The sequence below is a fragment of the Artibeus jamaicensis genome, unplaced genomic scaffold, assembly GCF_021234435.1.
Source record: "Artibeus jamaicensis isolate MK-2021 breed Jamaican fruit bat unplaced genomic scaffold, CSHL_Jam_final contig_465, whole genome shotgun sequence".
In the NCBI taxonomy this organism is placed as follows: domain Eukaryota; kingdom Metazoa; phylum Chordata; class Mammalia; order Chiroptera; family Phyllostomidae; genus Artibeus; species Artibeus jamaicensis.
Window position 1 is genome coordinate 20,124,774 of NW_026521843.1, and position 14,921 is coordinate 20,139,694.

Here is a 14,921-nt window from a genome sequence, read left to right on the forward strand (position 1 = left end):
GAATAAGAGGAGAATAGGCCAAGAAAGGACAAAGGGTATACTCCAGACAACTCTTAAGTTTCAGGAAGCTGCCTAATGACATTTATGCCCATAACCCAGTGGTTATTATCACTGGTGAGATGCCCACATTACTGACTGAGCAGATTATCGCTGAGCAGACTTGCATCTCATGTAACATTCTAAGCAGCAATGTTTGTCAAAAGGACACTTTCTAGGGATACTTCTTGGTTGGATTTCCCACACTGGGCATCAGAATCTTAATTAGAGGAGGCTATCTTTTTCTATTATAGTATTTGGAGTTCTTCCACACTCTAACTGTTAGAAAGGCAGCAGAAGAGCTATTTGAGAGAAGATGATTATTGCCCAGTGGTGCTCAGTGAGTGTTTACCAAATGAATGACGAAATGCATTCATGAAATAAGAAGCATAGAAATTTCTTTACAACCAAACATAAATACCACTCAGCCATTAAAAAAGGAAATCTTACCTATTGTGACAGCATAGATGGGCCTGGAGAATATTATGCTAAGTAAAATAATAAGCCAGTCAGAGAAAGACAAGTACCATATGATTTCACTCATATTTGGAATCTAATGAACAAACTGTACTAACAAGCAAAATAGAGACAGAGTCATAGATAGAGATCTGGCTGACAGCTCTGGGCAGGTGGGGGTTGGGGGTCTTGAAGGGAGGCATTGAGGAATTGAGCAAAAATGAAAAAAAGGTAAAAACTCATAGACATACACAACAGTGTGGTGATTGCTGAGGGGATGGGGTGGGGAGTGGAGGAAGGTGTGGGGGATAAATGGTGATGCAAAGTGACTTGACTTGGGGTGGTGAATGCACAATACAGTGAATGAACAATACAGATGATGTGTTGTGGAATTGTGTACCTGAAACCTATAAAATTTCATTAACCAGCATCACCCCAATACATTTAATAAAAAGAAAAATTGAAGAAAACTTGGAGAAAAAACATAAATACTATATACAACAAGCTAAAAAAATAAGCAAAAACATTCTGATATAAGCTGCTAGTTTTCCCACACTAGGTAGGCAGGGAAAGCCCATTCCTATATGGGGTTTTTCCCATTCATTCATCATAATTTTTAGCATCTAATATGCATTTGGTCCTTTTCCAAGTACTGGATACAAACAACAACAACAGAGGCAGAATAATCACGGCTCTTTCATGGCTCACATTCTAGGAGGAGAGACAGAAAATGAATACAAGCAAGAAGTAATGCATTGTATGTCAGATGGTTATAAGGGCTATGCAGAAACGTAATGAAGGAAGAAGGATAATGACAGCTAAGAAATATTCTTTAGAGGATTCTGAATGGAAAATGAATTCCCTGTCAAAGAAAAATTAAAAAGCTGCAATGCTTCCTTTAAAATACTATAAAGATTTTCCTGGGATTCAGCACTTTGAGACTCCAAAACAAGAGAAATAGCAGGAGGTCAGGCAGGGAAACTAGGAGACATAAAGGCTTCCTGTGTCACCAGTTTATGTTCAATTTTACATAAGCTTTTGGATTTGGAGTGCAGGTAAAATGCAATTGTTTCCAAACACCGTTTTGACTACTTGTCTTCACTGATTTGCAAAACCACTTGACGTGTGCTTGTCAGGTTTTTTTCCACTAACCAGTGGAATTAGAGGTCTAGGGTATCTGAAGCCCTAGAAATCATTACTTCCCTTGTCTTCCTACAGGCCTTCCTACATAGAACTTAGATGAAATAAACCAGGAAGAATCACATATGGAGAAAGAGCCTCCAACAGTCATTGTTTGTTTGGGTGGTAATGACACCTACTTTTTAACTTGTGTGTAGTTAGTTTAATGACAGTGGATAAAGGGAACAGTTCTTCGTGTGCTGCGTTTTCAGGAGAGAAGATGTTGATTGTGGGAATGTAATATACAGGTGTAGACAGCAAAACATTTTTTCTAACAATATTTTAGAATTTCATCATGCTGAATGCTTTTGTGCAAGTTTAATTGCCTTACATCAACTGGAGGATGGGGCTCAGGAATTGGAAAGCATGGAGGTGATGATCCAATTCTGCACTATTTTTCTTCCTTGCCACAAGGGTTAATCAGAACGTGCCTCTCCTGCCCTGGCTGGTGTGGCTCAGTGGATTGAGTGGCAAAACCAATTGAGTGGATTGAGTCTGAGAACCTAAGTGTCTTTGGTTTGATTCTCAGTCTATTCACATGCCTGGGTTGTGGGCCAGGTCCCCAGTAGGGGGCACATGAGAGGCAACCACACACTGATGTTTCTCTTCCTCTTTCTCACTCTTTTCCCCTCTCTAAAAATAAAATAAAATCTTTTAAAGAAAAGAATGTGCCTCCTAAGCCCTACTGAGCCCCATTCTCACTGTTAAAGCTTCAAACATCATCTCTAAGAGAGATTCTTTCTTCCCTCCTTCTCACTTGAATTTAACCAGATGCAAATTCATGTAATTGGGTACCTTTCTTCCCTTGTTGGTCTAGCTCAGTGATTTTCAACTTTTTTTAATCTCATGACACACATAAACTATATAATTACTAAAATTCTGTGGTACACCAAAAAAGGATATATATTTTTCAAATATGACAAAAATAAGTACAATTTTGATTGATTTACAAAAAAATAATAGTAGTTACCTACTCTTTTCATTTAAAAGTGATATTAAAAAATTAGATAACTACTTATATATAAGGATTTCTGATACCAAGAATTAACCAATCAGATGCAACTCTGTTATATTACCTATATATTTATGGCTCAAGACAGGGCATTCAATTCACACCAGGTGCCTATTTTGCGTTGGCCATTGCCGCTTATTTTATTTGCTAATCTAAAGGAAGAGAGGTTAGTGCCCCTGAATAAATATCTAGGCATTGCACATTTTAAAACTTCTTGCAATACACCAGTTGAAAACTGATGATGTACTGCATAGCTTAAGCCTCTGTCACTTTCCCATAGCAAGAAAAAGAAAGATGGACAAAGAGCAAACTATCCTAGGACCAGAGTCAGCCTCTGCCTTGGGAGCACGGTTAACCTAGCAACATCCATTTTGCTCATTCTGAAAGTCTGATCTCTGATCCAGTCTGCTCTAAATGATGTGATTTTCATTGATATAAACCCTTTTCCTCATCTGGGCTTCCCATCCCTCAGGCCTACCTGCCCCTTGTCAGCACCATTCTGTTCATCTTTGCTTCTGTGCTGCCCCAATGCTCTCTCCAGGTCAACATCATTTTAGCATCATCCACCACCCATCCTCTGATAACTACCCAATTTGTAACATTAGTCTTATCCTCTCAAAGGAGCACCAATCATATGACGTTCAAGGATGGAGTCTGTATCTGCAACTTGATGGTCAATGGACTCAGAATCCCTGCAGGCTAACTCACCTGCCCTATCTTCCTTTTCTCTGAGTGAAGTTCATGATTCTAGTGAGCTAGGTGCAGAATGTTGACATTACCTTTATTCACGATGACCTAGTTGGTATTTAACACCATGTCACTAGGCTGAATTTTCATCCACACGTTTTGCTCAGTTCTACTCTCAGCACATCTGTCTCAGATTGTGCTTTGGCTTCCACACGTGCGGCTTCCTTAAACCCTGCTTTTAGAAACATCACTTCTCATCTCCAAACCTTTCAGCAGCTCTCAATTTTTCACCACCCAAAATCCCTCCTCTACTCTCAAGGTCTTCTTCCGCCTATCTATTTTAATTCTCCCTTACTTTTAAATGCTCTAGTCTCTGCCTCTTCAAATTGAGCACACTTTCAAATCTCAAGGCTGCACTCACTTGTCCATGTGTGATAAATAACTATTCTTTTGATTTATCTCCATCCCCTCTGAACTATCACCTACTGTTGGAAATACTTTAGTATTTAAATACTGGCACCTGACTACACTAAAAATGTATTTGTTGTTTAATGGAAGAATAATGTAAAAATGTATTATTCTCCTGGCTTAATGTGTGTTTGTCTTGAGAATCTTTCTACATTCTAAGCTTGCTAAAAAGGGCTATGCTACTTTATAGCTAGCTAGCTAGAGAAATGGATAAATACACACTGCAAAAAAAATCAGATTGCATCTAAAACAGAGCCAATTACTGAAGCTTTTTGGGTAGTTTTGTTGGCTGATGTATGTAGTACACACAACTTTTCTTCAGGGAATCTGATGCACATAAAGAAGCCTATATTTTTACCGTAAATAAATTTAATATTTTGAAAGATGTTATCTCCGATTAGGTGTGTTTATCTTTGAGGCTACTGGTTGGGAAGGGGTGGGAAAGAGCCTTCTGCCCTCTGGGTTCTAGATTCTGATCTCATTGGTAATTAAATGGGTAAATATGTGTGGAAAAAATGACATTGACTTAAAATTTCCATCTTTTTCAGAATCAGATATACCTCAATAAATAACTTTTAAAATATTTAAACCATGTAAGTGAATCACCTTAATACCCACTAAAGAAAAAATGTAAATCTGTGGTAGAGAATGTTAATACTGTAGAAATAATGAGACTCTTTAAACTATTTCATTGTTTAAGTTAGAATTCCCATTTCCATAGCTTTTGAAGCACCCTATAATCACTAAAGAAATATATAAAATATAAACTTAAAAGACTAAATGTAATTGTATATATAGCTTCTAGTAAGAAATATTCAATAAAATGATAGTATGAAATATAGAAATCACTTCTGGCAAAAGGTAATGTGGAGGTAATGATACGGTGTCACGTTTATGTATGCCATAAGAAGAACTTCAATATTTCTAATTTGGTGCCTATAACCATTCTATGGACCAGTCATAACAATGTGGTTTGTCTTTATTTCAAAAAGAATACTGAAGTCTAGAAAGGATATATCATTAGCACAAAGCCCTATAATATGCTAGTGATTATCTCAGATAATAAATTAAAAAAATGCTTTTCCAGATTATTCCTTTATTAGATCACACATGCAATGTCATAATCTTTATAAACATGTAAACACATGTAAACTCATGTGAGGGAGTAAGACTAGATGGTAAGAAGAATGATTGTTTTTAATTGCTTTATGTCCCCCTCATTTTTCTGTCCCCACCCCACGTTGCCCTGATGTTACCCAGAGTTCTTTTCTGGCGGTTTTCCCTGCACTGAAATATCTCTGATTCTTCAGCTTTCTGACTCTCCTGGTTGCTACCACAATCTGACTTCTTGCGTTTGTGTTTGAGGCCATGTGTGCTTACCCATTTTGATAAGAAACTTCTTACAAAACATTAAAAGTTTTTACCAGCATATTGTGCTCTGTTTTTCATTGAATATCTTGCTCTTCTGAACTTAAAACTGTATGGAGTTTTCTAAGAGTGAAAATGTAAGAGCTCTCTATTTCCAAGATACACATCATTCCTTGAAAGAACTTCTTTCCTGAGTTCCTGACCCATTTGTTACTTTGGTGGCAGAGCTGAAGAACTAGTCCAGAGAAATTCTAGATTTCTTTGTGCTCCACTCTGATCTCCAAGCTCCAGAACCAAAAATGAGTCTCAAGTAGGCAGATACCTAGCTCTGAATGAGATGCGAGGGAGAGCCCTGGCTGGTGTAGCTCAGTGGATTGAGTGTTGGCCTGAGAATCAAAGGGTTGCCAGTTTGATTCCCAGTCAGGGCACATGCCTGAGTTGCCGGCCAGGTCCCCAGATGGGGGTAGTGCTAGAGGCAGCCACACATTGATGTTTCTGTCCCTCTCTCCTTCCCATTCTCCTCTAAAAATTAATAAATGAAATCTTAAAAAAAAAGAGAGAGATGAAAAGGAGACAAGAAGATAAGGGGAAGAGAAAAGAGCAGAAACGCGAGTGTTTGCATTCAATCTGTTGCAATGCCATCTATTATGTAGCTTCTGGAAAACTCCATTGAATAGTTGTGAGGAAAAGAGTAAAAATAATATCTTGATATTACTACAAAAGTATTTTTGATGTAAACTTTAGAAAAGGGTCATACCTTGAGAACCACCTGCCCGTAATAGGCATTTCATGCGTGACCAACAACTGCCAGTAGTATTATTTTCACATGACCTTAAGATCCTTAATCAAACAGAGTAAGACTTGCTTGAATTTGGTATCTCCTGAGTTTTCACTTTAATATGAGAAAGACTCTTCAACTAGCACCAGCCCTTCAAACCTTAAAACAACTCACAGCAGTCTTAGAGTTACAGAATTAGCCAGCCAAAGTACGGAAATAAAAATGTCTCAGAAATCTCTTTAAATCTAACATATATGTGTCAGAATATGAGTAAGGGGGAAAAATCCATGATAGGTGGAATTTAGGTCATAGGGGCTCTTGAATATGCATGATTACATACCAATTTATTTTTTAATGTATAGGATCAACTAATTTTCTAACTTCTTTCTGCACGCACATAATCACAAAATGGAAGCACTTTCTTTACAAAACATGTCCATGAGAGAGAGAGGCAGAAGGATCCTCAGGAAAAAAAAATCACTTGGACTCTCTTTAATGATAACACAATTACAAAGCTGAAACTAATTTTTGCATAATGTTGAAGAGTTGCCAAGATTTTCTTTTCTGCAGAAACATGTTCACTCTTCTTTCAGACTATAATGTGTGAGTGCCAAGTGTCTGCATTCCTCACTTGTACACCAGCAAATGTCTGTTCTTAATGGACGTTTTACCCAGCAGGGGCTATTACAGCCCTCAGCTCCAGATTGCAGACCAAATCCGCAGAGCATATGGCACTGGGAAATGAATGCGAACTGTTCTCGACGCTTTCTCTATGGGGTAATTATTTTTCTCCCCTCTGGATTTTTTACTTTGACACAGAAATTTCAGAACTGGAGCATTTCATTTGACTTAAAAAAAATCATTCCTTGGCAAAATCAATCAATGAAATCATTTAAAATAACTGTGATGCTGTTCTATCAGTACAGCCTCAGTGGGTTGACTGGGGAGTTAACAGTGTCTGTACACCAAAACAGAAGAAAATAGGCATGTGGAACACCATACTCAGACCCCTGGATGAGCCAAGGCAACATTATCTTGTGGACCAATCGGTCCTCGATGTGCTGGTTGTTTCATCACTGGTCGACTCAGATCAGACTCAACCAGAATTTCTTTATCTGTTCATTAGCCAGAAAATCAATTTTGTCAAATCCGTTTTGCTGAGGACCTAAATGATAAAATCTGCATTAGTTGGATGTGTTATTTTTTTCATATTAGGGGAAAAGTATTTGCTCATATTTTTTGAGTAAAAGGAAGAGTTTAGTTCTGACAATTGGAAGAACACAACTGTAATAGTTCATGCTACTACTAGGAGCACAGAATTTTTTTCTAATCGCACCTTATTGTGAGAAGAACCATTAACATGAGATCCATCTTCCTAGGATACATTTAAGTGCATAACATACCTTTGTTGGCTAGGGGTACAATGTTATACAACAGATTGCTAAAACGTACTCATCTTGCTGAAATGAAACTTTCATGCACACTGATGGGTAACTCTTTACTTCTTCCCCTTTTCCCAGTCCCTGGCAGCCATCGTTCCACCTTTTAATTGTATGAATTTGACTAACTTAGATACCTACTATATCTATATCTAATATATCTCTGGAATCATTCAGTGTTTGTTTTTGTGTGATTAGCTTATTTCACTCAGCATAATGTCCTTAGAGTTCATTCATGTTGCTGCATATTGTAGAATTTCCCTTTTTAAAAGGTTGAATACTATTCCCCTGAATAATATATACCACACTTTCCTTCATATGTTGATGGATACTTGAGTTGTTCTAGATTTTGGCTATTGATACAATGAACACAGGAGAGGTAATATCTCTTTGAGATCTTGACTTAAATTCATTTGGAAAAATACTCAGAAATGGGACTGATGTGATTGCTGTATCACATGGCAGTTTTATTTTTAATTTTTCGGGGAACCTCCTTAATACTTTCTATAGCAGATGCAGCATTTGTATTCCCACTAAGAATGTATGAAGACTCTAATTTCTCTACATTTTGAACAACATTTATTGCCTTATTGCTTTTTTAATAATAGCCTTTCTGACAGGTATGAAGTTTTGAGTTACACTTGATAATCAGTGATGTGCATTTTTTATATAAAGGATGGCCATTTGTGTGTTTTCTTTGGAGAAAAAAATGTCAATTCAAGTCATTAGATAATTTTTAATTGGGTAATTAGGTTCCTTTTGGTATTCAGTCTTACATATTTTAGAGATTAATTCTTTATAGATTGAACATTTTCTCCCTCTCAGTAGTTAGCCTTTTCACTGTTGATTATTCCTTTTGAGGTACAGAAGATTTTTAGTTGTTGCCCATTTAACTCTCACTTTTGCCTTCTCTGCCTCACCATGTTTCAGCCATGATGACCCTCTGTCAATGTCAAATGCTGTGATGCTCACTTCTGCCAAAGGCCTGCAGTATGTTGTGTCTGGCCAGAATGGATTGCCTTGTCCTCTCTGTCCAGTTAGCTTCTGATCATCTTTCAATCTCAAATAAAGCTTTAGTTTATCAGAGAAGTTTCTAAAGTCACCCCTTTTAGAAATATTATATATTAGTAATTATATATTAGTGTTATTTGAATTATGCTTGTTTTTCTAGCAAGACTATGACCTCCTGGAAAAGTGGGAGTAAGTCAGGTTTTGCTAATCACTGTTCCTAGCATAGTAAATAATACATTAGAAGAAATATTTGTCTGGATAAATTTTATACTTTGAGAAGTAGGAGTAAGTCAGGTTTTGCTGGTCACTGTTCCTGAAACAATAAATAATACATTAAAAGAAATATTTGTCTTGACAAATCTCATAGTTTCATTTATTTGTATCTCCTGCCTCATGTATTAATACAGATAGGCCACATTTTTGCAGCGCTCCAGGGAGAATAGTCAGAATAGAAAAGCATGACAAGTGGTGTATACTAGCAATAAATACAATAGCACTGTGTATGTGGTCGGTAAATGAGAAAGCACTATTCAGACATTCCTTATAATTATGATTACTACAACTACTTAGAATTCTCATGTAGGAATTAGCCAAGGAATGCAAAACGCTGTTATTTCTTTCAGAGCCTTTTACCAGTGCTTCAGAGAACAACAGAAGTCTCAGTTTTATGAAGAACAGGTCCATTTCTGACTGTAGAATGGTGCCTGCCAGGAGTCATGAAATGACCTTGAGAATAGGCTCTCCATATGTTTACTGACTCAGAGTGAACTGGGTCTAAAAATCAAGTAGGGGAGTATTTTAATCTTAATAACAGTGAATCTTCAACTGGCTTATTTCACTTAGCATAATACTCTTCCTCTTCAGGTACATCCATGCTGTCACAAAAGGTAAGATTTTCTTCTTCTTTTTTTTTTTTACAACTGAGTACCATTGTGTAAAACAAAATGAACTAACAAGCAAAATACAGACAGACTCACAGATAGAGAACAGGCTGACAGCTGTTGGGGGGTGGTGATTAGGAAGCTGAGGGTGGGGTTGGAGTGATTGAGTGAATTAGAAAGATAACAAATATTCATGGACATCACAGCAGCGTGCTGATTGCCAGGAGGAGGAGGATCGGGAGAGGTGGTGGAGGGGCTGGAGGGGATGAATGGTAATAGAAGGAGGCTTGACGTGGGGGAGCTGAACACACAACACAGTGTACATCTGATGTGTTGTGGAACTGTGCAGCTGGAACCTGCATAATTTTGTTAACCAGTGTCACCTCAATATATTCAATAAAAACAAAAAAACAGCAGTAAGTCTTGCAACACATGAAAACTGTGTTGTCCCATTTATTTGTTTTAGTTCATTTCTGTTTTTAATTTAGTTTTCAATTTGAACTTTCAACTCCTGGTTATCTTTTATTAAGTATATTTCTAAGTAGTTTTGATACTCTTGTGAATCTTAATTTTAATTCTCTAATTGCTCCTAGTATAGAAAAAAGTAAATGGTTTTGTATATTGACATTATTTAGTTCTCATAGCTTTGTTTTGGATCTAGATTTTCTTTTTCTTTAAGAAAACTAAGGGAAGAAAGAGGGAAATCATGTCCCCTTACAGCCCTTTTCCACTCTTAGGATTTTCTATATGCATAATCATTCATCTGTAAATAAGGAGAGTCTACTTTCTCTTCAATCTGTAGATCTTTTATTTATTTTTCTTTCCATATTGGATTTGTTAGTACTTTTAGTATGATGTTATGTAAAAGTGGTGAGAAAAGTCATTCTTGTTTGTTTCTGATCATACATAGACAGCACTGAGTCTTTCAGGGTGGATTATGATGTTAGTTGTCTTTTTACAGATGCTTTTAATCAAGTTGTGAAAGTTTAGTTTTATTTCTTGTTTAATAGTTTTTATCATGAAAGGGTGTTTGAATTTTGCCAAATATTTATTCTACATTGATGCAGATGACCTCAGATTTTTTACCTGTTTTATTTCAATAATATAATTTGTTATGCTCATTGACTTTTGGAAGTTGAACTATCTTTGTATTCCTGGGAAAAATTCAACTTGGTAACGATGTATTTTCTTTTAATAGATTATTGAATTCCTTGTGCTAATAACTTGAGAATTAGTTTTTATCTATTTTCATGATGAGGATATTAATATAATTGCTTCAGTATTCTTTTGTTTAATCTTTGTTTAGCATAAACTGTATACATATATTTTCAACTCATATGCATTTATGAATGGCATATAGATAATTTTTTTAAAAGAATCTGTTCTAACACTTTATGTTTTAATTGGTGAGTTAGTGTACAACATTTAATGTAATCATAGATATGTTTAGATTTGGTCTCTAATTTATTTATTTCTATTCATCCCCTCTGTTTTCTGCTCCTTATTTTCTGCCTCCTTTTTCTCTTTTTATATTGTTTGAATTTTTTAGAATTTTATTTCATTACTGTCACCCTTTACCTAACTTTCCCCATTAAAAATAGCTCCACAAGCAATTACAATATACATTCATACATTCTTAATTTTTCATATTCTAGTTACTATTAATATGTACCATTTTATGCAAAAAACACCATGATCTCTGATTTTTATCATGACTGTGATCTTTACAAAGCTACAGGAAGTATATTCAAAGGGAGCTGCTGTTCACTACTGTGCTGTTAATGCCTTCTAATCAGCTTATCCTGAAAAGAAACAATGGATTTTTGAATTAAATGAAGCTCATTCTTTCTTTAATAACAAAAGTGTAGTGGCTGATAAATTGAAGGAGTAACTTCAGAATAACATTTTAGCAGAGCCTAACAAAGTATCTCATTTCTGTTGCATGTTGTAGATAATTGAATGCTATACTTCATAATAAGCTAATAGTATTTGTTGGACAAAATGATAATATTTTGCACTTACATAGCATCTTTCTTCTAATGAGCTCAATAAGAATTTCAGTGGTCTATTTTTTTTCCTTGCAATAATTTGGAAGCATTTACATGGCTAATATTTTTCATGCAAATTTCTACCGATGAGAAACTAAACAGTATAAAAAGGTAAGAGGAAACTTTGTTTTCCAATTAGAGTGACAGATAACAGGAACAAACTGAAAGTAAGTGTTAAAGTTAATTAAGATACCTGTTGTACTTTCTATATAGGCTAGGGCATCACGACAAATAAACAAAACAGGAAAGTATACAAATTTTCCTTGGAAAAACAATGTAAGTAATTTTGTTGGTGACACATAAAATCAGACCATAGAGTAAAATATTGCAATAGTTAATCATCTAATGAAAGATTTAAGTGTGTATTATTTGTCTTTCATATAATTCATTTACTAATTTTGACTGGAAATTTTTTATACATAATAACACTTAATGTTATTTCCTAAGTATTATAATTAATATTTTTAGATACAGATTTATCATGAGGTTCTACATATAATTTTTTAAAAAGAACATAGTAATGTAGTTTCAAATTTATGGTATCTTGGTAATTTCTTTTCTAACCTTTTATCAATTCTCTAATAACTTTTAAATCCTAGAAAGGAAATACATAGAAAAGTCAATTCTATTTATAGCTGGTTATTAACTATTCCTAAGAAGAACACAATGAGTAAATATTTTGTTGACCAATTCTTCAACCTTATGTGAGTAAACACAAGTGGAGTCCATTTTCTGGTTTATAAATGTCAACAATTATACTATCTTTATCTTCCTCAGAAGAATATTGAATCAAAGGTCCAAAACATACAAGAACTTTGAAAATATGAATAAGAAACATATACTCAATATATTATCAGTAGTAATATTAGTAAGATATTTTTAATTATTTGCCAGTGATATTCAACAGACGTCACTTCTTATTGGATGAATGCAACTTAATTTAATGTGAATTCATTTCCACGTTCTTGATGTCACTGGTAATATATGGAATTATATGTCAGTGCAAAGAAGAAGAAGAAGAAGAAGAGGAGGAGGAGGAGGAGGAGGAGGAAGAAGGAGAAGGAGAAGAAGAAGGAGAAGAAGAAAGAAGAAGAAAAAGGAGAAGAGAAGGAGAAGGAGAAGGAGGAGGAGGAGGAGGAGGAGACAGGGCCAGTGTGATTCTTTCACTAGAACCTACTTACTCTAAAAAGTTTCCCAAATTATTGAATTTTTCATTTAATAGTTAATGTGCACTTATTGCAAATCTACCATATGTAATTTCCTTGTTATGTTTGTCTCATGCATTTAAAGATAAATGTGACAGTAAACTGCTTATTTTGGTAGGCCTTAAGTAAGAATTGGAGAACTAAAGTCACTACACAGAAACCTAGTTAAAAATATAAAACAAGCCACATAGAAAATTACCATCTCCAATACAACAAGGAAAAGGTAAAAACTTCAAAGCAGAACAACATCTAAAAGAGGACCAATATAATGTAAAGTCGTTCTTTTGAATAAGACAATCAGATTTGATTAGTATTTTCCTAGGACTGGAGTAGAGAATAGATGTTTCTTGAAAGTAGTTACCCATTATCCACTGCTATCTTTGATCAAGAGTTTAAAGATATTTATAAGAATTAAGCAATGTCAAGAGTTTCCTATGGTAACTTATTGCACTTTTCCAAATACTATGGGATGTAGGGCCAAAGAATAAATTGCACAAATGTGTCATCTTTATTTCTCTAACCCAGAGTTCTAACCAAGGCAATGGCATCAAGATAAATAAAGTTTTAAGAAAGAAGGAAAGTGTTAATCCATGTGCTAAGCAGAGATATGGGGGGGCACCAAAAAAACCCTTGGAATTTATTTTTAAAAAATTTAGTATTTATTCTTACATGCTTAAACTTAGTCACTTTCAAAGTACTCTCCATTTGATGTAATACACCTATTGAGACATTTTTTTCCACTGCTCAAAAAGTTTTAGAATGCATCGATTTTAATGCCTTTTAATGCTTCTGCTGTTTTTTTTGTTGTTGTTGTTCCACCTCTCCCACATGGGCAAAACATTTCCCTTTGAAGACTTTTTTCATCCAGAGAAAGAAACAAATTTTAAAAAGTTGCTGGGGTGAGACTGGGTGGACAGGGAGGGTGGGGCACAGAGTTCATGCTGTTTTAGGTCAAAAACTGCTGAACACTCAGTGTGATGTGAGCAGGTTCACTCACAAAATCACCCATCATGAAATGGGCATTGAAAGAATCTCAAAACAATGTACTGAAGCCAAACACAGCCTCTCACAACAATGCCGGCTGGCACACTGAATACAGATGGGTTCTGAAAGGGTCAGGCCTGTTTCCTAACCCACCAGACTGCTGATGACCCAGTCAGACAAGTTTTCCAACCTGCTGGGCTGCCCACGACTCAGTTATGCTGACTCACTCGACAGCCCACGGCTTAATCAAATCTCTCTCCAACCTCTCACAATAGATGTCTGATGCCAGCCATAATGGGGGGTGGTCAGACTGACCTTCCTGTACCTTTGAGGTAATTAATTACTTTCAAAGTAATTAATGATTACATTAAAAAAGACCAAGAAGTTTATAAAATCACTGTAATAATCATTAATCACAAAAACCCAGAATATGAGCTATTAGGTGAGTTTATGTCCCAATCTGGATATTGTCAAATACTGTGTTGTAACTGTAACCTTTTGAACAACAGTGAGGTTTGAGGGAGTGATTTTCAAAGTCAGAACTAATGAACTGTTAATGGTGCTAATGACTTCTTAACAAAGCATGAAAAATTCCTGAATAAGCCATAGTCACTGAGCTACTTCACTGCTGAGGTCAGGAGATAATTGTTTTCAATGATCTGTACTTAAATAAATAATCTTTTGTTTTATGTGTGTAGCATAAAGTTTTGTTCTTTAGGTGAAATAATTTCTTTTTCCTGGGGGTTCTGGGCCATTACTAAGACTATCTAATACAAGATCTCTGAAAATGATTTTCACTTGGTCTGTAGTTCTAGGAAATTGAAATGAAGGAAAATCAACGTTTTCAAGTCTCCCAAATTTTCTTTCTTGACCCAAGTTTAGCTCTTCTTCCCACTCAATTTCTTGTAGGGTGGTTAGTGGGGAAAGGGGAAATTTGGAAGGAGATAGCTGAAGACTTAGGATGGAAAAGAATTTAGGACTAAATGAGGAAAATAATATGGCTTAGAAGAAAATGTTACATGGACTATCACAAGGCAGGAAAGCCTATAAAACTCAGTAAAAATACAGTGAAAGAGTTTAACTAAAAATGGTCAAAGAGAAAAAAGGCAGGGGACAAGAAAACTTTATGAGGAGATAAGCTGAAAGAAAGAGAATGTTATAGAGTGAAATTTTCCCTCCCCAAATTTGTGTTTGAAACCCCAGTTCCTGATGTGGCTGTGTTTGGAGACAAGGCCTTGAAGAAGGTAATAAATGCTAAGTGAGATCCTCAAGAGGGGACCCTGACCCAGTAGGATTGGTGACTTATAAGAAAAGAAAGGACACCAGGAGTGCATGCACACAGAATGAAGGTCATGGGCAGAGAGCGTGA